The sequence below is a fragment of the Oryctolagus cuniculus genome, chromosome 8 (genome assembly GCF_964237555.1).
Source record: "Oryctolagus cuniculus chromosome 8, mOryCun1.1, whole genome shotgun sequence".
Taxonomy (NCBI): domain Eukaryota; kingdom Metazoa; phylum Chordata; class Mammalia; order Lagomorpha; family Leporidae; genus Oryctolagus; species Oryctolagus cuniculus.
The window spans coordinates 92378609-92400781 of record NC_091439.1 but is presented as its reverse complement, the minus strand read 5'-3'; the positions used below and the strand labels follow the sequence as shown (position 1 = coordinate 92400781).

Sequence of the window (22173 nt, the reverse complement as noted above, 5' to 3'; positions counted from 1 at the left end):
AAATAACTGCTCATATATAAAACTCCTAAATTTCCTTCTAGCTTTCTTCAGTTCTTTTTGATTCCCACTGTAACTATCACTGTTTTCTCCTACCTGTTCGCCTCATATCCTTTACCTTAGATTACCTTTTTCATTATATGAAGTATATATATTAATTTTCATTTATGGTACATGGCCTTTCCAAGTGTAAACAAAGTGTGGTCCTTGTAAAATAGTGTGGTTGGGCATACAAAATTTACGTCCAAATCTATTATCCATCCCTTGAACAGTGAGATCACTTCTCCACTGTCTTCAAGCATGCAGCATGGCTGCTAAGAACTAGATTATCTGATTCTCCACATTTTATTCCTTTTGTTTGAGAATAAGTCTGGGATTTTCTTTTTAATTCAGAGTTCTGAAATTTTACCAGCAGTGTCTAGATGTTGATGTTTTTCCATTCATCCTGTTTGGCACTATACAGGCTCTTTCAGTTTGAAAATTCATTACTTTCCTCAGAAAACTTTCTTCAGTTATTTCTTTGACTAGTCTCTCCTTCCAATGGTTTCTGATCTCTGCTGTAAGAACTCACATATATAGATGAAGAAACTTTGTGATGTACTTTCCATACCTCCTAAATTTTGTTTCTCCAGATTTTTTCTTCATTTATGCAGAGAGGTCCTCTTCTTAAGCCGCAACCAACAACCAAGTCTGATTCATGCTAAATTATTATTTAGCCCATCCATCAAAATTTTCTTTATTATTTTCAGAACCTTTACTGGTTCTTTGCCTCTTTTTCAGTGCAGCTATGATTAACTGTCGCAGCATGTTCTTAAATATTAAAAGAAATACATTTTTCTTTGAAGATTTCTTCTGAATTGTATCTGAGGTCAGCTGTTCTTTTGTTCATCTTAATCCTCTTCCATCCTCTTGAGTCACATGTGATTAACTCTATCTGTTTAAATTGTTGAATGAAAGATTTACAGTACAGACAATGTATGGTTTCTCTGAGGCTTCTGGGTTGTTTTCCCCAGTTGGTTCACCTTTAAGTGGGAGAGTAGTCCTATTTAAGCAGGTAGAGCACATGAATAAGCTTCCTAGAAAGGTACCTGGATAGGAAGTCAAGCTGGCTGGGAATCGACAAAACTGCTTTTCCCTAGAGTAGCATGTCTTAGTACCTCTACTTCTCTCAAAGATTCCAACACTCAGTGGACATCCTACTGAACTGTTGGTCTACCATTTTTTTTTTTAAGAGGATAGTTCTTAAACTTCAGGTCTAAGGGTAGACACCATTGCCATCAGAGCTATTTCAGCTGGACAAAGGGCAGAAAAGTGGCCCAAATGACCTAGCACTGTAGAAAAGAATTCTTTAAAATTGTCTTCATTTCTACCCAACTGCCCACTATTGTTCTCTGTATTTGTTGACTCCAAGCTTGGAGCCATTCCAAGGTTCCCCTGGGAAAACCTGAGCTTACCTCTAGTATCTTGAGTTCCAGTTTCCTCTGGGACTTTGCTGTCAATCCGATTCCGTGAACTTTCTATCTTCTTCAAAATTTCTGGTCCTCTGATGGCAGTACCTGTAGTGGACTGTGAACTGTAATTTTACTGTTCAACATGCTTTCTCCCTGCCCCCTTTTTCTAATAAAATAATCCCTCTTTTTTTTTTTGTGGGGAACATACTCCAAGTGGTATGGACAGAGATGGTTCTTCCCAGCTACCACCTTGGTAGTCACATGGCCCAAGTGTGGCTACAATATCCCTTCCCCTCTCCTTTAACTAACAGTTATTTTTGGCTGAAAACAAAGCTAATACAGAAAAAGTAGAAACCAAAAATATTAACAGAAAAATAGTACCAGTGATATTATTCAAGTCTGATTCCATCCATATACCTAACCAGGATTTTCCCACTTCCTCACACAAACACACAAGCATACACTAAAGTTATAGAGCTAGAAATAATAACTACAGGACTAATAAAGGCCTTTTGCTCCACTTTAGGATAGTTCAACTAATATAACAATAGCTGTTCCTGCTTTTCAGGATTGTGGTTTAATTCAATTTTCAAACAATATCAATGGGACACAGAGAAAGAGGAAGTTAAAGGCATGTGCTGAATCCACAGTATTTAAGGGAAAAGTTCAGTCAATAACTGTAAAATAAGCCTAAAAAAATTAAATTGTAACTTTACAGTCTGCCAAACATATAATGAGGAAAGAGTTGTAAATTTATTAAGTAGATTTTATCGCTCTTTATGAAACCCATCACTCTTTTAGGGGAAAAAAAAAACAATTATCCCTTAACTAGTTTTTTTCTAAGTCAGGATTCCAATGAAAGAACAGAACAGATCAGAAAGAACATGATGGAAAGAGAGAAGATTGGAAGTGACAAAATTTCCTAATCGATTATTATCTCAAAAAATCCTGGAATAGTTATGGTGCCAACCCATGGAATAAATTCTGTAGCTACTGGAGTGATCACTGGTGCCAAAAGTAAGGAAAGGGATGCTTCCTTTTTCAACTTAGACGTGATAACTCAAAAGAACAATGAACTCTTCAATGAATAAAAGGTACAATCCAGTTCTCCCAACCTAGGGTTCACAATCTGTGGTTCACAGACTTATGTCTCAAGAACTCTATAACTCTCTGAAACAATCTGCAAATTACTCAATGATTTACTTAAATACATTTTATGGGAAAACAGGTGTATAGTTTTTAATGGAAACTAAATTCTATGACCTAAAAAAGGTAAAGAAAACTATATCTGACTAAAAAAAGAACTTCATTCCCGAGTATTATATAAGAATTAAATCCAGAGAAATATCAAAGTACTGCACATCTCCTATGTGTGAGACAGTATGGTATGCTGCATATGTAGACTGTATCCATTCTTTAAAAAAATCCTTTTAAAACAAAATAATTAGCCCCAACATGGATGAAGAAAATTATGTTAAGTAGTAACTTCCTAAAATCACACCATACTAATGCAAGATTCAAAAGCAAGATGCCCACATTTGATTTCAAACTCTTCCCAAACCATGCTTTTTCCAGAAGAAAAAGGAATACAAAGGCAATGCTATTTCAGAATGAAATCTAATTTTTGTCAGGCACAGAAATCAAAAGTACTCACATTTGACTCCTCTTCCTTTATTGTCCTTAAGATTTCAGAAAAAGTGCTTATGGTAGTGAGAACAGGAGGCCCTTACTTTTTGATTAAGATGTATGAATTTCAACATTTAGGTTGCCTAATCTAATGAATGGATCTTGACAAGCTAAGCTATACTTCTGAGCTCCACGCAACACAAGACAATGTTTCTCATGCATAAAAGACAAAAAGCTGTAAAACCAAGCCTGTTTTTCTTCTCTTGGCATAAAAGACGAGAGGATCTGGTGAAAAGACTAAATGCCGGCAGTACTGCTTCAGATGAAGATCTTCCACATATTAAGGCACATTCACAAATTAAAACACAGGAAGGTACTTTTAAAATTCATAGAAAAAACTGAATAAACCTTAAGTATATTTTGGTACAAAAAGTTTTGTGAAATTCATACAGTTTTTCCGTAACATACATTTTCCAAGAACTTGCTGAAGACCCCATGGGCCGACATAATTCAGGTATTGGAATTTGGGTTGGGTTGCATCTGGAAAGCCAAAATGAATGGTGCATCTATGAATGGTGAGACAGAGTCAAAAAACCGAAAAGAAGACAGGCTACAAGTAAAAGAACAGTCCATAAAGAAAGTTAGGAATATGTTTCAAAGGCTCTGAGGTTTAGAAAACAGCGTGACCAAATCTTTGCTTTGATACTTTGCTATTTTATCTAAAACCTTAGTATTACTTACTAAACCTGTAACAGAGAAGTCATAGGAATATGGTTTGCTTTACCATTTCCAGGAAAGGAGCTAAGAATCAAAAGAAAGAGGTACCTTTCCCAATACTCTTACCTCTCCCTCTTTTACAGTATGATAAAGTACTATACTATATATTTTGTAAATACTTGAAGTAATTTAAGAATATACTCTAGATTAAAGGTCTAATAAATCCAGAATGTAACCTCACAAGGGCATCTAATACAAGTAACCATCATTTGTGGACTCATTACAGGATCCCACCCCCCTTAGTATGTGCTAATAACAATTCTACCAAAAACACACATCACAACATAACTGAAAAGTTCTATTCATAACCTATAAATTCAGCAAAATACTCAAATGAAATGGAACTGGGAAGAAAAATAATAAACAAACATCTTAATAGTTAGCAGCCCCAATTTCACATGGCTCCATATTTTTCCTCATACTTTAAACAACTAATATTTAGGAAAAAACACTTATGGTTCACAAATGTTTTCACATAGATTATGTCAGCTAATTTCTAATATAGGAATCTCAGAAAGATTTACCTTGCATGTCATAAATACTTGACAATATGAATTAAAAGGTCTATAGAAGGGCCTAAAACAGAATTCTTCACACTTTACATTTTGAGAATCTATTATAAAAGAGGTCATTTAGGAGGTATACATTTTAATTTGATGTTTCAGAAATGGAGGACAGCAAACTGATTTAATCACAATCTATGAGATCACAAGATAAATCACATACATTTTCCCAAGATAAATGCTGCAGAAACAAGATAAAATCGAACTGCACAATATTAACCACTCACTCACACTCAGATAATTTCTTTGAGTCTCTGTGTTGGAACTCCTAATTGTTTCTAGGTTACGACTATTTCTATGTAGTGACCTAGCGGTAGGTAACTACACATAAATTACAGCAAGATCATGGACACTGATCTATAGAGGATCTAAAGGCAAGATGGAACATGTTAGTGAACTCTACAATTTATACAAAACATACTTCTTGAGAAATTATTGAGGAAGCCATAAAAGGGTAATAAGCAGGCAGTGGAGATGAGGGTTAAGAAAGCAGACTTCATGAAATGGACACTATGAGAAATGGTGACTTGATCAGCATAGCTCTGACTGCTAATGGACAACTTAATACATTATCCCTCATAGTATTTTTTTTTGTCTGTTCTACTTAATATGACTGGTTTAATTCTGTAATTATCACACAGTTATTCTTAAGTGTTGAAATTTAACTGAAATGTGATCCCTGTTAAACATAAGAGTGGGAATAAGAGAGGGAAGAGATGTATAATTTGGGACATGCTCGGGCTGACTTGCCCCAATTGGTAGAGTTGGAAACATACCAGGGGATTCCAATTCAATCCCATCAAGGTGGCATGTGCCAATGCCATCTCACTACTCCAAGTGATCAATTTCAGTTCACAATTGATCATAATGAAAGGACTAAGAGTCAAAGTATCTACAAGTCTAGTATCTGCTAACACCAACCGATAGAATAAATAAAGGGGAGAGTGATCCAACATGGGAAGTGAGATACTCAGCAGACTCATAGAATGGCGGATGTCCTAAATAGCACTCTGGCCTCAGAATCAGCCCTAAAGGCACTCGGATCTGGCTGAAAAGCCCATGAGAGTATTTCAGGCATGGAAAGCCAAGACACTCTGGCAAAAAGATCTCTGTGAGTGAGATCCCAGTGGAAAGAACAGGTCTTCAAAGAGGGAGGTGCCTTTCTCTGAAGGGAGGAGAGAACCTCCACTTTGACTATGACCGTGTCTAAACAAGATAAGAGTCGGAGAACTCAAGGGGCTTCCATAGCCTTGGAAACTCATAACTGGTGCATAGGGAGATTACTGATGCCATAAACAGGAGTGTCAATTGGTAAAGTCAACAACAGGAGTCACTGTGCACTTACTCCTCATGTAGGATCTCGGTCCTTAACGTGCTGTACACTGAGGCTTAATGCTATAACGAGTACTCAAACAGTATATTTCACTTTGTGTTTCTATGGGGGTGCAAACGACTGAAATCTTTACTTAATGTACACTAAACTGATCTTCTGTAAAAAAAAAAAAAAAAAAAAAAAAGAAAGAAATTTTCCATTCCCAACTTGACTCTCACTGGGATTAAACATGACAATAGGTCTGATCTGATTTCATCATCATTTTAAAAAAATCATCTATTATTTTTCACTTTATGTTTCTGTGTGGGAGCAAACTGTTGAAATACTTACTTAAGGTATACTAAGCTGATCTTCTGTATATTAAGATAATCGAAAATGAATCTTGATGTGAATGGAAGGGGAGAGGGAGTGGGAAAGGGGAGGGTTGTTGGTGGGAGGGACGGTATGGGGGGGGAAGCCATTGTAACCCATGAGTCGTACTTTGGAAATTTATATTCATTAAATAAAAGATAAAAAAAAAAAAAAAAAAAAAAAAGAAAGCAGACTTCAATGTGAAAATGTCCATGTCTATATTCTATTTCCATCATTTACTCTAATCTTGAGGCAGTTAATTATTCTTTACTCTTAATTTTTCAACTATAAATTGTAGATAATATTATCTATCTCTTAGGAGTTGTGAAGATAAAATAGACATAGTAGACATATAGTAATTAGAACTGTGCCCAGCACACAGTTAAGCACCTACTAGAACATTAGGGTTAAAATTATGCCAACGCCCTGGATTTTATTAACACCTTCAGAGAAGAGGTGATATTTGATTTAGCCCTTAATGGATACAGCAGTCTATAGAAATCGACATAGAGAACAGGGGTTAGAGTTGTGATGTAGTGGATAAAGTTGCTGCCTGCAATGCAGGTATTCTATATGGGAATCAGTTTTGACCCCAGACTTTCCAGTCCAATCCAGTTCCCTGCTAATGGCCTGGGAAAGCAGCAGAAGACGGTCCAATTGTCTGGGACCCTGCCACCCATATGAGAGACCTGAATCAAGTTTCTGGCTCCTGGCTTCAGCCTGGTCCAGCCCAGGCCACTGCAGCCACCTGGAGAGTGAACCAGTGGGTAAAGATTTTTCTCTGTCTTTCCCTCTTTCTCTATAAGTCTTTCAAAAGAAATGCTAAAGAGAAAGAGAGAGAGAGGAAGGGAACAGATATGAAAAGGTCTTGAAAGCTGACATCCAACAGATTCAACACCAGTATAAAGCATTGTAGTTCCAAAAATGATGTCCTCACACATAATAAGATGGAAGTTAGAGAAAAGAACTCATGTACTTTTCTGGTCAACACAATCACCACCGTACTACATCCTACAATAATACAGAAATACTTATACAAAGTACTATATCAAAGATAGTCCACTGCCCATTGTTTATCATGGTATCTGACAAGGGAATACAACACAGTCATTAAAAGGAGTTAGATATGTGTACTCATGTGGAAAAATTTTGTTTACATAAATACATACACACTGATGTGTGAGAAAATTTACATTGAAAGACAGAATTATATACACTTTCACTTTAAAAAGGTTAGGATAAAAAGAAGGAAGACAGTCAACTCTTATTCTATGTCTTCCTTTACTGCTTAAATTTTTACAGTTTGCATTTACAGACAAATAACACTAAAGATTCCTCCAATAAGAAAGGCATTAAGACATCACTTGAGACAATTGTTAGCAATATTGGGAATACCGGGTTCCAGTTCCTCCTCCTCTACTTTCAATCTAGCTTCCTACTGATGCACACTCCTTCGTGGCAGCAGATTATGGCTCAAGGACTTGGGTCCCTGTCACCCACGTATGAAACCGAGACTGTGTTCCTTGCTCCTGTCTTTGACCTGGCCCAGCCCTGGCTGTTGCAGGAATTTAGGAAGTCAATCAGCATGATGGGAGATCTCTCTCTTTCCATCTATTTCTGCTCCTCTTTCTGTTTCTCTGCCTTTCAAATAAATGAAATAAGTAAAAACTTAAAAACTTTAAAAATTCTTCTAATGTAAAATAAATAAATATAAAACACTACTCACAGTTTCATATTATTGGTGCAAACCTTAGAACAGGTTGGATTTAAAAGGATGGTACCCAGGGGCCAGCACTGTGGCAATAGTGCATGGCAGTTCAATTCCCGGCTGCTCCACTTCCAATCTGGCTCCCTACTAATGCACCTAGGAAAGAAGCAGAAGACGGCCCAAGTGCTTGAGCCTCTGCTCTCACGTGAGAGACCCGGAAGAAGCTCCTAACTCCTGGCATCAGTCTGGCCCAGCTCTGGTAGTTGTAGCCATTTGAGGAATGAACCAGCAAATAGAAAATCTCTCTCTGTCTCTCCCTCTCTCTCTGTAAATCTGCCTTTCAAACAAAATAAATTAATTTAACAAAAAAAGGATGTTACCTGAACTCACCCAATAGAATTTAACTTATCCATACTGGTCTTATAGAAGTTTTATTTTGGCATTTCCTGAACGGCAACAACATAAGTTTTAAATAATCACTAGTTCATTTGGAATATATAACAATGAAACTAACAAACACTGTAAATTGTTTTTCAATTTTTAAATAAACTTTCTCTTTAAATAATAAAAAAGGAAGACACTGGAATGACAGTGCAAGAGGACTACAAAATACTCATAGTTTGTAGGCTTTGCTCTAATAGTGGAAGGAGATGTTCAAGTCCAAAGACAGCCTAGACTCAACTAATGAGATTTCAGATGGCAGTACTACTCCTATCTTTTTCATGAAAGTGCTTTTACTTCTTTACTAGAAATCTGGAATGGGGAAAAGGAAAGAAAATCAAGTATTTTTATACTCAGAAGTAGTGGGGAGAAAAAAAACTTAAACGACCACTGGCTAGTAAATAAAAAAATATAAAATCATTTTATTAGGCACAGAACCCTACCACAGATATTATTTATCAAATAATAAGAAACTGCTTAATACAAACCACTGATTTTAGTATGTAGACCATCAGCTTCTACAAGTTCAATACAAAAAAAGATGAACATATTGAATAGATACAATCCAGTCTACCGTGGGAAAAGATGAGACTATGAAACAACTAAGTCAATTGATTAACCTGCCATAAACCCATATAAATTTGAATTAAATGTAAAAAATAAGAAGCACAATAGCAAGAAGGTGGAAAAAAACCAAATACCCCCTATATTCATCAACAGATGAATATATAAAGAAAATGTGTTATATACAATGGAATATTATTCAGTCTTAAAAAGGAAATCCTGTCACACATTAGAGTATGGATGAACCTTAAGAATTTTATGTCAATTTAAAATAAGACAGTTACAAAAGACAAATGCTGCATGACTTCCACTTTTTGTTACCTAAAAAGTAGACAAATTAATAGAAAAAGAAGTAGAACAGTAGGTACCAGGGGCTTAGGGGAAAGAGAAACTTGGTATTGTTATTTAGTAGGTACAGAGTTTTAGCTTCATAAGATGAAAAAGTTTTGGTGATTTATTGCACAACAATATAGTTAACACTATTGAGTTGAACACTTAAAAATGGTTAAAATGGTAGACATTACACTGTTCATCATTTGAAAAATTAAGTCATTTTAAAAATGAGGCATGTACTATATTACCTAAGCCATTTTTAAAAATTACTAAGCAACAAAGGGATCAAATGAAGCACTTGATAAGCTCCTTTCTAACACCTCAGCAGCAAATAGGGTCAAAAATAAAACATGAGCTACACAAACACACACTGTATCTTTTTTTTTTTAAAGATTTATTTATTTATTTGAAAGTCACAGTTACACAGAGAAAGGAGGAGAGGCAGAGAGAGAGAGAGAGATAGAGAGAGAGAGAGAGAGAGAGAGAGAGGTCTTCGATCTGATCTGCTGGTTCACTCCCCAAATGGCTACAATGACTGGAGCTGGGCAGATCCAAAGCCAGGAAGCTTCTTCCGGGTCTCCCACACAGATGCAGGGGCACAAGGACTTGGGCCATCTTCCACTGCCTTCCCAGGCCATAGAGAGCTGGACTGATTGGAAACGGAGCAGCCGGGACTCAAACCAGCACCCATATGGGATGCTGGCACTGCAGGCTGCAGCTTTATCCACTACACCATAGCACTGGCCCCATAAATTACATCTTTAGAACATCCACCAGGCATGCATGTGGTTCAGTGGAAAAGTCAGAGCTTCAGATGCCTGCATCCCACATCAGAGTAGCTGACTCAGGTCTTGGTTATCCTGCTTCTAACTCAGCTTCCTACTAATGTGTACCATGGAGGCAGCAGATTATTATGGTCCAAGTACTTGGATTCTTGCCATCCACATGGAAGACCTGAATTGAGTCCTGGGCTCCTGGCTTCATCCTGGCCCAGCCCTGGCTGTTGTGGATACTCAGAGAGTGAAACAGGAAATGCAAGATCTTTCTCCATCTGTCTCTTTTTCCTCTCTCTGCCTTTCAAATAAAATGAAAATAAATATAAGATTTTTAAAGTCATATCTTTTTAAGAATGACATAAGAAAAGAAACTGTTACAGTTTCTTCCAATACAACCTGACATCAAAGGGATAATTTTCACAGAAAATATAAATCATTAATAAAATCAAATCTAATATTATTAAATAATTCTACATCATACCAAGTATTGCAAAGACATTTTGATATTAGGTAGTATATGACTGCAATATAAATAGATGAGGGGATAGGGGAAGAAATCCTAATTTCAACAGATGTCAATGTTATATATGATAAAACTTGGTACGTTATTTATGATAAAACCCAGTGAGCTAAGAGATATACTAAAATGACATAAATTAAGGATATTTGTGTTATACCTAACAAAGATGATCTTCACTGTCACTGACATTCAACAATATTAAGAGCCATAAGAGAAGAAAAACACAACCTATAATTATTGAAAAAAAGACACCTAAATCACTTACTAGAGTCAATATAACCATTTAGTCAGAATATTCAGAAGAATAAACTGACAACATAAAAATTCAGTTCAGTGGCCATACAAGATCAAAATACAAAAATTAATAGGTTACTATACTCTAAGAATAACCAATTGGAAAGTGTAATGGAAAAAAAAAGATACTATTTACAACAGCAATGAGAACTACAATGAATTCCACAAGAAATGTGCTAAAACTATATGGAAACTATAAAACTTTATTAAAGACAGATGAGAGCCTGAAAAAAAATAGAGGCATGTCAAATTTCTAAAGACGATATTAGGTATTATATATTTGCTTCTCCCCAAATTAATTCAAATTTCAATGTAGATCCAATGCAGTTTTGTAAAAAGTCACTCTAAAGCACATCTGACAAGTTAAATATACTCTAAAACTCTTGATAAAGAAGATCAATGAGGGAGAACTCCCTTCCAGGATATCAAAACATGGTAACTAACATATTAGGCTGAATCATATGAAATCACAGAGATTTAATGACTACTGACTTACAAAAAAATAATTTCATAAGGTCCAACTAGTAATAACTAAAACTGATATGGACAAATAAACACATGACTTAAGAATTTGGGAATCCGGGCCGGCATCGCGGCTCACTAGGCTAATCCTCCGCCTTGTGGCGCTGGCACACGGGGTTCTACTCCTAGTCGGGGCGCCGGATTCTGTCCTGGTTGCCCCTTTTCCAGGCCAGCTCTCTGCTACGGCCAGGGAGTGCAGTGGAGGATGGCCCAAGTACTTGGGCTCTGCACCCCATGGGAGACCAGGGTAAGTACCTGGCTCCTGCCATCGGATCAGCGCGGTGCGCCAGCCGCAGCGCACTGGCCGCGGCGGCCATTGGAGGGTGAACCAACAGCAAAGGAGGACCTTTGTTTCTCTCTCTCACTGTCCACTCTGCCTGTCAAAAAAAAAAAAAGAAGAAGAATTTGGGGATCCTAAATACTTAACTTTCTCCAGCTCACCCTCATCCACAAACTCCTTTCAAAAAGGTTTAAAAAAAAAAAAAAGGTATAAGGGTACACTAAACTATTTAATACCAATGAAGTTTGTATAAAAACCAACAGCACTATTCTTCTCTGGGCCTGTCCCCCATTCATTCAATTTATCATGTTACAGACAGAAAATTGAATAAGAGATAGAAGAGATGGTGGGAGTTTCCTCCAGCAATCCAACAACACTGGACACTGAAGGTTATCTAAAGTGGAAACCTAAAGAATAGGAAAGAACAAAGAGCAGGGGGAAAAACCTCCTAGGAAAAAAGCAAAAAGGCCCCAGGCCAAGCCAGTCAATCCGTATATGTTAAGAACAGAAAGGTCAGTGTGACTAGAAGACAATGAAAGAACTGAAAGGGTGTAAAAACAAGCAGGAGCCAAACAAAGAACTGTAGGCCACGTTAGGAGTTTGAAATTCATTCTAAGAGCAGTGAGAAGGCAAATGATGATTTACATTTCAGAAAGATTAGCCTCATATGATGCACAAAGAATAATGAAATTTGGTAAGAAAGGTAACTATATCATATTATGGGCTACTACAAAGTCCAAAAAGAGGATTTGCATTGTGGTACAGTAGTTTGGGATGCAACCTGGGACACTGGCATCCCATATTAGCACTGGTTTGTGTCTGGGCTGTTCCACTTCCTGTCCAGCTCCCTGGCAGCATGCCTAAAAAAGCAGCAGAAGGCAGCACAAGTAGTTGGGCCCCTTCCACCACGTGGGAGAACTAAATAGAGTCCCAGGCTCCTGTTTTTGGCCTGGCCCAGCTCTGGCCATTGTGGCCATTTGGAGGGTGTACCAGCCAATGGAAGATCTCTTTTTTTCTCCCTCTCTCTGTCTTTCCCTCTTTCTCTTTAACTCTGCTTATCAAATAAATAATAAAATAAATATTTTAAAGTCCAAGTAAGATAATAGTTGGGACTAATTTCCACAAATGGTAGTAGAAATGGGAAGTGGAAAGATTCAAAGTAAACTTACGAGGTGTTTATGTTTAAGACTCTTGCAGCCGGCGCCGAGGCTCACTAGGCTAATCCTCCGCCTGTGCCGCCAGCACACTGGGTTCTACTCCCAGTCGGGGCGCCAGATTCTGTCCTGGTTGCCCCTCTTCCAGGCCAGCTCTCTGCTGTGGCCAGGGAGTGCAGTGGAGGATGGCCCAAGTGCTTGGGCCCTGCACCCCATGGGAGACCAGGGTAAGTACCTGGCTCCTGCCATCGGATCAGTGCGCCATTGGAGGGTGAACCAAGGGCAAAGGAAGACCTTTCTCTCTGTCTCTCTCTCTCTCACTGTCCACTCTGTCAAAAAAAAAAAAAAAAAAAAAAAAAAGACTCTTTTGCCTTTCCACTTTCCCACAATACCTTTTTGGTAAGAGAAACCCTCTTTCTTTGGGAAACCATTCCAAGAGGTTCAGGCAGAAATCAGCTGGCTGTTTTTCTTTTAGAGATGTGAGTAAATGAACAGAAGCTATAACAATGCTAATATTCTCTGTGAGCCGATCACAGTGCTCAGATCACCTACAAGTTTTCACCTCCTGTCCCATAAAAGCAAACCCCTTCACTTTAGCGCATACTTGTTTTTCAGGATGAAGTTCAATTAAGGGAGTGCTCAATAGGGACTAGTTTAAAAGATTTTACTTTATTAAGGAAAAAAATAAATAGCAGGTTCCACCGGTTGATTCTGGTAGTAATGTTTCATAGTTTATAGTCTCATGTTGTAATTTCTCATTTGGCATTCTCCGCATCTGGTAAAACATGAAACTGAGGTGTGGCTTACAACTAAAACCTAGTCTGTAAAGTGCTTCATACATGTGTTTAAGATTTACCTGTGTAGGTGACCATCACGTACCTCACATCTCACATAAATGGTATGAACTACAGAAAAATTAATCTTAGGTTAAGGGCAAGAAATAGTCATGTTTCTACTTATTTTCAGGTTTCTGCACCCAGGTTTTCCTGGAAGGAGCTGTCCCTTAATGAATAAGCTTCCACCATGTTCTTTCTCTCCATTACTCTTAGAGGTGTTACTACAAGAGTACCACGATTGTTTTCTGGACATAATCTTTTTTGTTAATGCTTTTTAGGATTTTTATTAATACAAAGAGAACAGATTTCAAGTATTTCACAGGTACAGTTCTAAGAAGATAACCATATCCCTCCCTCAATCCTCTTCCTTCCTCTTATTTTCTTTGATTTTTGCAAAGACATACTTTCAATCTACTCTATAATCCACAGGCTTAATTCACTACTAACCATAATAGAATCACCTCTTAATCCACCTCCTACACGAGATGGAAAAACATAACATATCCTTGAAAAAGGATCTTTTCCTAGTGACAGTGACTGGTTCAACAATGGGGACATGACCCAAGCTACTCTAGCAAGATTATTTCAGGAACCAGGAATGACTTTTCTCTTCTATTCGTCATAAAGACAATATAATCCTGTAACTTTATCAGTATAAAAAGTTAATTATCCCTCAGTTTCCATAACTTTCCTTCTTCTTTCACATTAGACCACTTCTCTACAATTTTTATGTGGGTATATGGTAACCCTGCAAGAGATTTAAGTTCTAGGTGTGGCCATAGATAACTAACTTCTGGCCAGTGAGATATAACAGGCAACTCATTGGTCAATTCCTTAAAAGTGACCTATTTGTGCTAATTTTTCTGGTTTTGCATTCTGAAACTCTAAGTTTACCAGGATTGTCATAATCAAAAACCACAGGCTGGTGACTTAAAAAAACAAGCATTTATTTTCTTCGAATTCTGGAGAATGTCAACAGATTTTGTTTCTACTGAGATTTCTCTCTTTGGCTTGTACATGGCCACCTTTTCTGTATTCTCACATGGCCTCTGAGTGCATCCTGGTGTGTCTACATCTAAATTTCCTCTTAAGGACACCAGTAAAGACTGGATTAGGGCCCATTCATCTGACTTATTTACCTTTTTAATGTTTCATCCCCAAATATAGTCACATTGTGAGGTACCTGGTGTTAGGGCTTCAGCATGTGAATATTGGGGGTATACAATTCAGACCCCATAACAGGCTGAAACATGGATATGATGCGGGTTAGCTAGCTTAACCCTTATAGATGAAGTCAATATTTGAAGAGGAATTCCCCAATAAAAACTTCTGTGATGATGAAAACATTCTATATATGCACTAACACACAGTACTATTTAAATTAACTATAATTTAACAAAACTTCAAATTTCAATCCTCAGATGCACTATCAATGTTTCAAAGGCTCATTAGTTACACGTGGTTAGTGGCTACATTATAGGACAGCCCCGGCTTTAGAAATGGTGGAGCAGTAAGATAGCAGGAACTGACTTTGAGGTCTTTGAACAACCTGAAGGAATAGCCCTGGGATTACCACATAAGAGAAAGCAACCAATACCTTGACAGAACACATGAGTTTTGAAGTCTCTTTGCTTCACTACCCATTGTATATCATAATAATATAGTAATTTAGAAGTGAGCTGCTTCGGTAACAATTCCTAAGAATTCTGGTAAGGCTCAGAGGACACGTAGCAAGAAAACAGACCTCAGGCTTGAGAGTTAATGACTCCTGTTACACAGCTGGGAAACATTTCGTGCAATTCTTGCCTTTTAATGACAAGGAGGTCATTCACATGCCCAATAAGCCAGTAGCTCTGAGAAAAACAGTTCGGAAAACTCAAGAACACTGATGTGTGTTGGCTATTTAAAGATCAACCAGAAAAAACTTGGCTACAAACAAGGCAGTTTGCAAGCAGAGACAGAAATGACTTAATTTTCAGCAGCAAACCTCAACATAGAAGAGTCCAGTAATTTGGGGTCTTTTAGGGTAGAAAAGGCAGCAACTTCTACATAGCAAAATAACAGGAGATAACTTGTCACCTCAAGAGCTTTTTGCCAGATAGTAACAAAGATCTGGGTAAGTGTACTGCTTTCCTATCTGTCCTGGTTTTGTTATTGTTGTTATTTGTCCTTTTTTAAATAGAGTACGATGTATTTCAACACATGTATACAGCATGAACTGCATGAACTGATCAAATCATGTCATTAGCATTTCCATTTCCTTAGTATTTCTTTACAACTAGAACATACCAACTCCTCTCTTCTAGTTCTTTATAAAATACATAATACATTTACTGTGAACTATGTGAAGTAACTTCAAAGTGTTTGTGGACAAATGGAATTAAAAGATAACTTTATTTTGGTGCAAAAATTCATGTATAATTTTTCATAACACATTTTTTCATGAGCTACTTTAAGTCCCCTGTGTGCACACATTTCAAAAAATTTTTGCACCAAAACAAACTTATCCCTTAATTTTATTTTCCACACGCTTTTAGAAGTACCCACATATTGAGCCCACTGTGCTGTCAACACTAGAACTTATTTCTTCTGTGTTTTGGTGCCCATTATCTAACATCCTTCTTTCCTTCCTCCTCTTCACCCTTCCCAGTCTCTAGCAATCACTTTTCTACATACAAATTGACTTTTTTTTTTTTAAGCTTCCATATGTATGAAAGACAACATGCAGTATTTGTGTTGGCTGAATTTACTTAATTTAACAAAATAACTTCTGGATCCATCTATTTTCCTGGAAATGTCATGGTCATAATTTCATTCTTTTTATGATTAATATTCTACTGAGTACATCTACCATACTTTCTTTATCCACTCATCCATCAACGGACACCTAGGTTGACTCCATATCTTAGGTACCGTGAATAGTCCTGAAACAAACATGGAAACAGGTATCTCTGATGTGATTTCATTTGCTTACACATATTTTTTTCATTTGCATCTAGAAATGGAATAACTGGATTATACGTAAATCTATCTTTAGTCTTTCAGGGAACCTCCATACTATAATGGCTGTACTAACTCACATTTCTAAACAGTGTATAAGGATTCCCTTTTCTCCACATCCTCACTAACATTTCTTATTTTCTGCCTTTTGGATAATAGCCATTCTAACTGGTATGAAATGATATTTTATTGCAGTTTTGATTTACATGTCCTGATGGTTAATGATAGGGCACATCAAAAAACCTGTGGAGAATGAAATCAAAGAGTTATTTTGGGGGGCTAGTGTTGTGGCCTGGTGGGTTAAGCCACTGCTTGCAAAGCCAGCATTCCATACTGGAACACCTCGGCTGCTCCATTTCCCATCCAGCTTCCTGCTACCTGCTAATGTGCCTGGGAAAGCATCAGAAGATGGCCTAAGTACTTGGGACACTGCCACTCATATGGGAGACCCAAATGGAGTTCTGGACTCCTGGCTTCAGTCTGTCCCAGCTCCAGCTCTGTGACCATTTGAGGAGCAAATCAGCACATGAAAGCTTTCTTTCTCTGTCCTCCTTTCAAATAAATGTTGCTCTGTTTTGTTTTTTAAAACATAGGTGTATTTTGTGCAGAAGTCTTTGAAATGCATGTTTATGAGGAGGTCTTCAAAAACATATGTATTATGAAAAACCTATACATGGATTTCAAAAAAATTTTGCACCAAAATAAACTTACCTAGATTCCACTTTCCATGAACTTTTTTAAGTCTCTATGTACTGAGCATTTGCATCTTGAGATCATTTGCCTAATTTTTAATTGGATTATTTTTTGTTGAGGTTTTAGTTCCTCATACATTCTAAATATTTATCCTTATAAGATGAATAGTTGGTAAATATTTCCTTCCATTTTGTAGGTTGTCTCTTCACTGTATTGTTTCACTGCATAAAAATTTCTTTGATACAATCCTATTTGTCTATTTTTGCTTTTGCTGCCTGAGCTTTGACAGTCTTATAAAAAAAAAGAATTTCCTATACCAATGTCTTAAACTGTTTCCTTTATGTTTTCTTCTAGCAGTTTCATAGTTTCATTGTGCTGGTTTCTAATGTGTCAACTTGGTTAGGCTAAACTAAGAAAGGAGAGGATTAAAGCTATTTTATACCATACAAGTATCTTCTCTCAATTATTCAATGTAATGTTAATCGAGGTATTGCAAGGGGGGGGATTTGCAGATGTCATTCAAGTCCCTAATCTGCCAATTTTAAATTAGAGAAATCATCCTCAGTGAGCTCTTCAAATAGATGTGGTTTGGGGGCAGGCACTGTGACAGACTGGGTTATACCATCACCTGCGATACTAGCATTCCATATGGGCACCAGTTCAAGGCTCAGTTGCTCCACTTCCAATCCAGCTCCCCACTCATGTGCCTGGGAAAGCAGGGTCCCTGCATCCACATGGGAATTCCACAAGTAGCTCCTGGCTCCTGGCTTTGGCCTGGCCCGGCCCTGGCTGTTGTGGCCATTTGGGTAGTGAACCAGTGGATGGAAGATTTTCTCTAACTCTTTCAAGTATATAAATCTTAGAAAAAAAAAACAAACAAACAACAACAACAACAACAACAAAACCGTGGTTTTTCCTGGTATATAGACTCCAAACAGCAGCTGAGTCTACAATTTTCTCTTTGCTGGATTTTCCTCTCTTGGTTGCCTATAGAGAACAGCTTGAGCCTTCATTTGCAGGTTCAGCCCTGCCTACCACCTTCACTTCCCAACCTGCTGGCCATATACATTTCAGACTTGCTTAGTCAGCCCACATAACCATATGAGCCACGTCTATAGAATAAACTATTTGTTATACAGAAATTTCCTAATTTACTTATTTGATTAAACCATTCCTGAAATATCATCCGAATTTCAGATATCTTCAAGGTGGCCTGGAAACATAAAGAAGGGAAAAACAGGCCTAGCATGCAGACCAGTAACTAAGAAAATTAGGAGGCTTCAAAAATTCAAGACTAACAGAGATCTTTTGCTACAGTTCATGTCCCAGGGTTTGGATTTAAAGAAAATAGAATAGAAATCTATGAAGTTTTTGAAAGAGTTTGGTCATCAAACTACATTATTAACAAATAAAATTTATGATTTAAACTTTAAGTAATCTTGCAGGCCTGAATCTATTCCAACTGGTGGGGGCTACAAAAATTGTACAACTTCTAGTATATCACACTTCCCAATATTTATTATTTTCAATGTGACCAAGGAAGATAACAAGAAATCACCTAAAGAACAAAGCCAAGGACTTACAGATCAGTCAAAGGAACATTTCTCCCACAGAATAAAATTAATGTAACCAAGGCACTTACACAGTGGCCAGGCAGTTATCTTAACTTCCGCCCAGAAGGATTTCATTACTAATATGGATCAATGACTGCTGTGTACTTCCCATTCTTCCCCTCTCTAAAAGAGCCTTTATTATGATAATATTCCTACTCCACACTATACAATGGATTGGATCAAAGAGGAGTCTTTCTTATTTTAAAAGTTCTACACTGAATTAAGAAAAAGGCCTAATGTAGATGTCTTTTACACCGAGTTATAAATAGTAGCTCATGGGACTCTGACATATTCTTATGAGGAAAGAGAAGATCAGGTGTTAGAAGACAGGTTTATACAAATGTTGGATAGCGGGCTGACACTGTGGCGTACTGAGAAAAGCCATCGCCTGCAGAGCCGGCATCCCATATGGGCACTGGTTTAAGTCCTGGCTACTCCACTTCTGATTCAGCTTTCTGCTATGGCCTAGGAAAGCAGTGGAAGATGGCCCAGGTGACGGCCTGGGTCTTTGGGCCCCTGCACCCGCGTGGGAGACCCAGAGGAAGCTCCTGGCTACTGATCAGCACAGCTCTGGCCATTGAGGCCAATTGCAGAGTGAACCAGCGGATGAAAGACTCTCTCTCTGCTTCTCCTCTCTGTGTGTTAACTCTGACTTTCAAATAAATAAATAAATCTTAAAAAAAAAAAAAAAAAAAAAAAAAAGGCCGGCACCGCGGCTCAATAGGCTAATCCTCCACCTAGCGGCGCTGGCACACCGGGTTCTAGTCCCGGTCGGGGTGCCAGATTCTGTCCCGGTTGCCCCTCTTCCAGGCCAGCTCTCTGCTGTGGCCAGGGAGTGCAGCGGAGGATGGCCCAAGTACTTGGGCCCTGCACCCCATGGGAGACCAGGATAAGTACCTGGCTCCTGCCACCAGGAAAAAAAAAAAAAAAAGTTGGGTAGCCAAAAGGGTAAGCCAAATACTCAGGAAGAAAACTTTATATAATGGAGAAGTAAACCTGGACAACAGATATATGATGGCATAAGACAAGACAAAATCACCTGACAAAGTGAGACTAGATACATGGCAGAAAAGGACACAGGACCACAGGACTAAGCAACGAGGTACTAAAATAATCAAGGACATGCGTGTTGCAGGGAAGAGGGAGAGAAGACCAACAAAGAGCAGCAAGACAGAAACAGGAGAACATGATACTATGTAAGGAGAAAGCAAAGCACTTTCCAAGAAGGACTGGTCAATGATATTGTAAAGAATAGAAAATAGATACAACAACTAAATATTATATACACATATATAAAAGATCTGTATATCCCTGGAAACAAAGTGCAGAAGTATCAAAATAAAGTTTATACTAGGGTGAAGAAGGTCTCCACAGATCATGAAAAAATAATAGGGGGAGGGCACTTAGTCTAGAGGTTAACATGCCTGTATCCCATATCAGAGTTCATACCTGAGTGTCACACTTTGCTCCTCTCCTAACTCCAACTTCTTGCTAATTCAGAACCTGGGAGGTAGGGGTGATGGGTCAGTGATTGGGTTCCTCCCACCCATGTGAGACCTGGATTGAGTTCCTGGCTCCTGACTTCTGCCTGACCCAGTCCTCGTTGTTCTGGTCATTTGGGAAGTGAACCAGTAGATAGGACTGCAGGTTCTCACTTCTTCTCTCTCTGCTTTTCAAATAAATAATTTTTTTTTAAAATGTATTCAATGTCACTAATAATCAAGAAAATGAAAAGCATTTTCTGTTTAACAAGCTAAGAAAATTGGTAGTATCTGGGAAAAAACATTCTTATACATTACTAATCAAAGTTAAAACCTGGGAGTATTTATTAAATTTAATATGTGCCTACAGCGTGGTCCAGCAATTCCTTTTCTGGGGTCTATCCAAAAGGAGTATTTTTATATTCAAAAATAGCCATAAAAGAATACTTTCACTTTAGCATTATAACTGTAGTAGCAACAGTAACAAAAATAATCAAAATGTCTACCAACATAAAAGGTCAAATAAATAACATTCTTAAGTAAATAAGATTATAAATATTCTTAACATGGGACATTCATAGGCAAATGAGAACAATGTGAAAAATCCTCATTCACCATGAAAGTCCTCTTCACCATGAAAGATGCTACTGCATTTGATATATATCAAGCTGTTAGCATCATGTACTCTATGAAGGCGATAAAAATCCATACATACTCGAAGAATTTTTTACATGCATGAATGAGTTAATTTTTATAATTAAGTATACAATCATTATCTAAGACTCATCTCACAAACGACATATCTGAAGAATGCTCATCAATGAAACTTTTAGCAGGCAAAATTATTAAATGACAGCTCTGTTCTTCCTGATAATTTGATTGATGTACATCAAGGAAAAACAAGAAGGCAGATTACATAATGATAATTTTGGAAAGCAGGATTATACAATTTTTGTATAGTTCTATACACCTTTGTGATTCTGTCAAAGTTTCTATAAATACATATGCTTCTACAAATAAGTATGTTTATTTATATGAAGCACTATAAAAATCCAATTAAGAGATATTTTTCACTGTATATTGTCCTATAAATCAATTTCCCAAATTTTAACAGATTTCTACCTATCGTAATCACAAGCATACTAATATAGATACCTCCTTTTTTTACTATAAAACCTTCAGGATAAAATTAGAATGGATGACTCTTCAGTGTAATTTAGTTGTCAAGGGCACTCTGGGAAAATGTCACATATAGATCTCATCTTAAAAAGAATCACTGAGTATTCCAAGAGGTAGTTATAAAAGAGATATAATATAAACTCTACCTTACTAGTATTCAAAACAGAAACAAAAAGATCTTTATAATCAGGAATCAATTCTAAAGGCACACATTTAAGCTAACAAAGATTTCCAAATAAAGTAATTAGAAAGGATTAAAATAATCTTTCAGTTTTAAATTATTAGTTTTAGTTCAGCAAGATTTTTATGAGCAACTTGATATGTTATCCCTCTTAGTATTTTTTTTGTTTGTTCTACTTAATACTTTTGGTTGAATACTGTAATCAATACACAATTCTTCTTAAGTGCTGAAACTTAACTGAAAAGTGATTGCTGTTAAATAATCACAATGATAGGACTAAGAACCAAAGGGATCACATAAACAAGAATAGTGTCTGCAAATACTAGCTGATAGAATCAAAAAGGGAGAGAATGATCCAACATGGGAAGCGAGATACACAGCAGACCCATAGAATGGCAGATGTCCTAACCAGCACTCTGGCCTCAGAAGCAGCCCTTAAGGCATGCGGATCCGGCTGAAAAGCCCATGAGAGTATTTCAGGCATGGAAAGCCAAGACACT

General features: G+C 37.4%; 1 protein-coding gene across 6 annotated transcripts in view; it reads right to left on the bottom strand.

The window, feature by feature from the left end:
• Positions 1 to 22173, bottom strand: part of ANKRD17 (ankyrin repeat domain 17) — a 187594-nt gene that overhangs the window by 154104 nt on the left and 11317 nt on the right. The window contains exon 1 of one of the 6 annotated variants that reach the window (XM_070048031.1): positions 1452 to 5938. The exons of 4 other annotated variants lie outside the window; for them this stretch is intronic. The gene's annotated coding sequence lies outside the window, so the exon portion shown is untranslated. Of the gene's footprint in view, positions 1 to 1451; positions 5939 to 22173 lie in introns of those variants that run through there. One more of the 6 variants, XM_070048034.1, reaches the window with a different exon arrangement.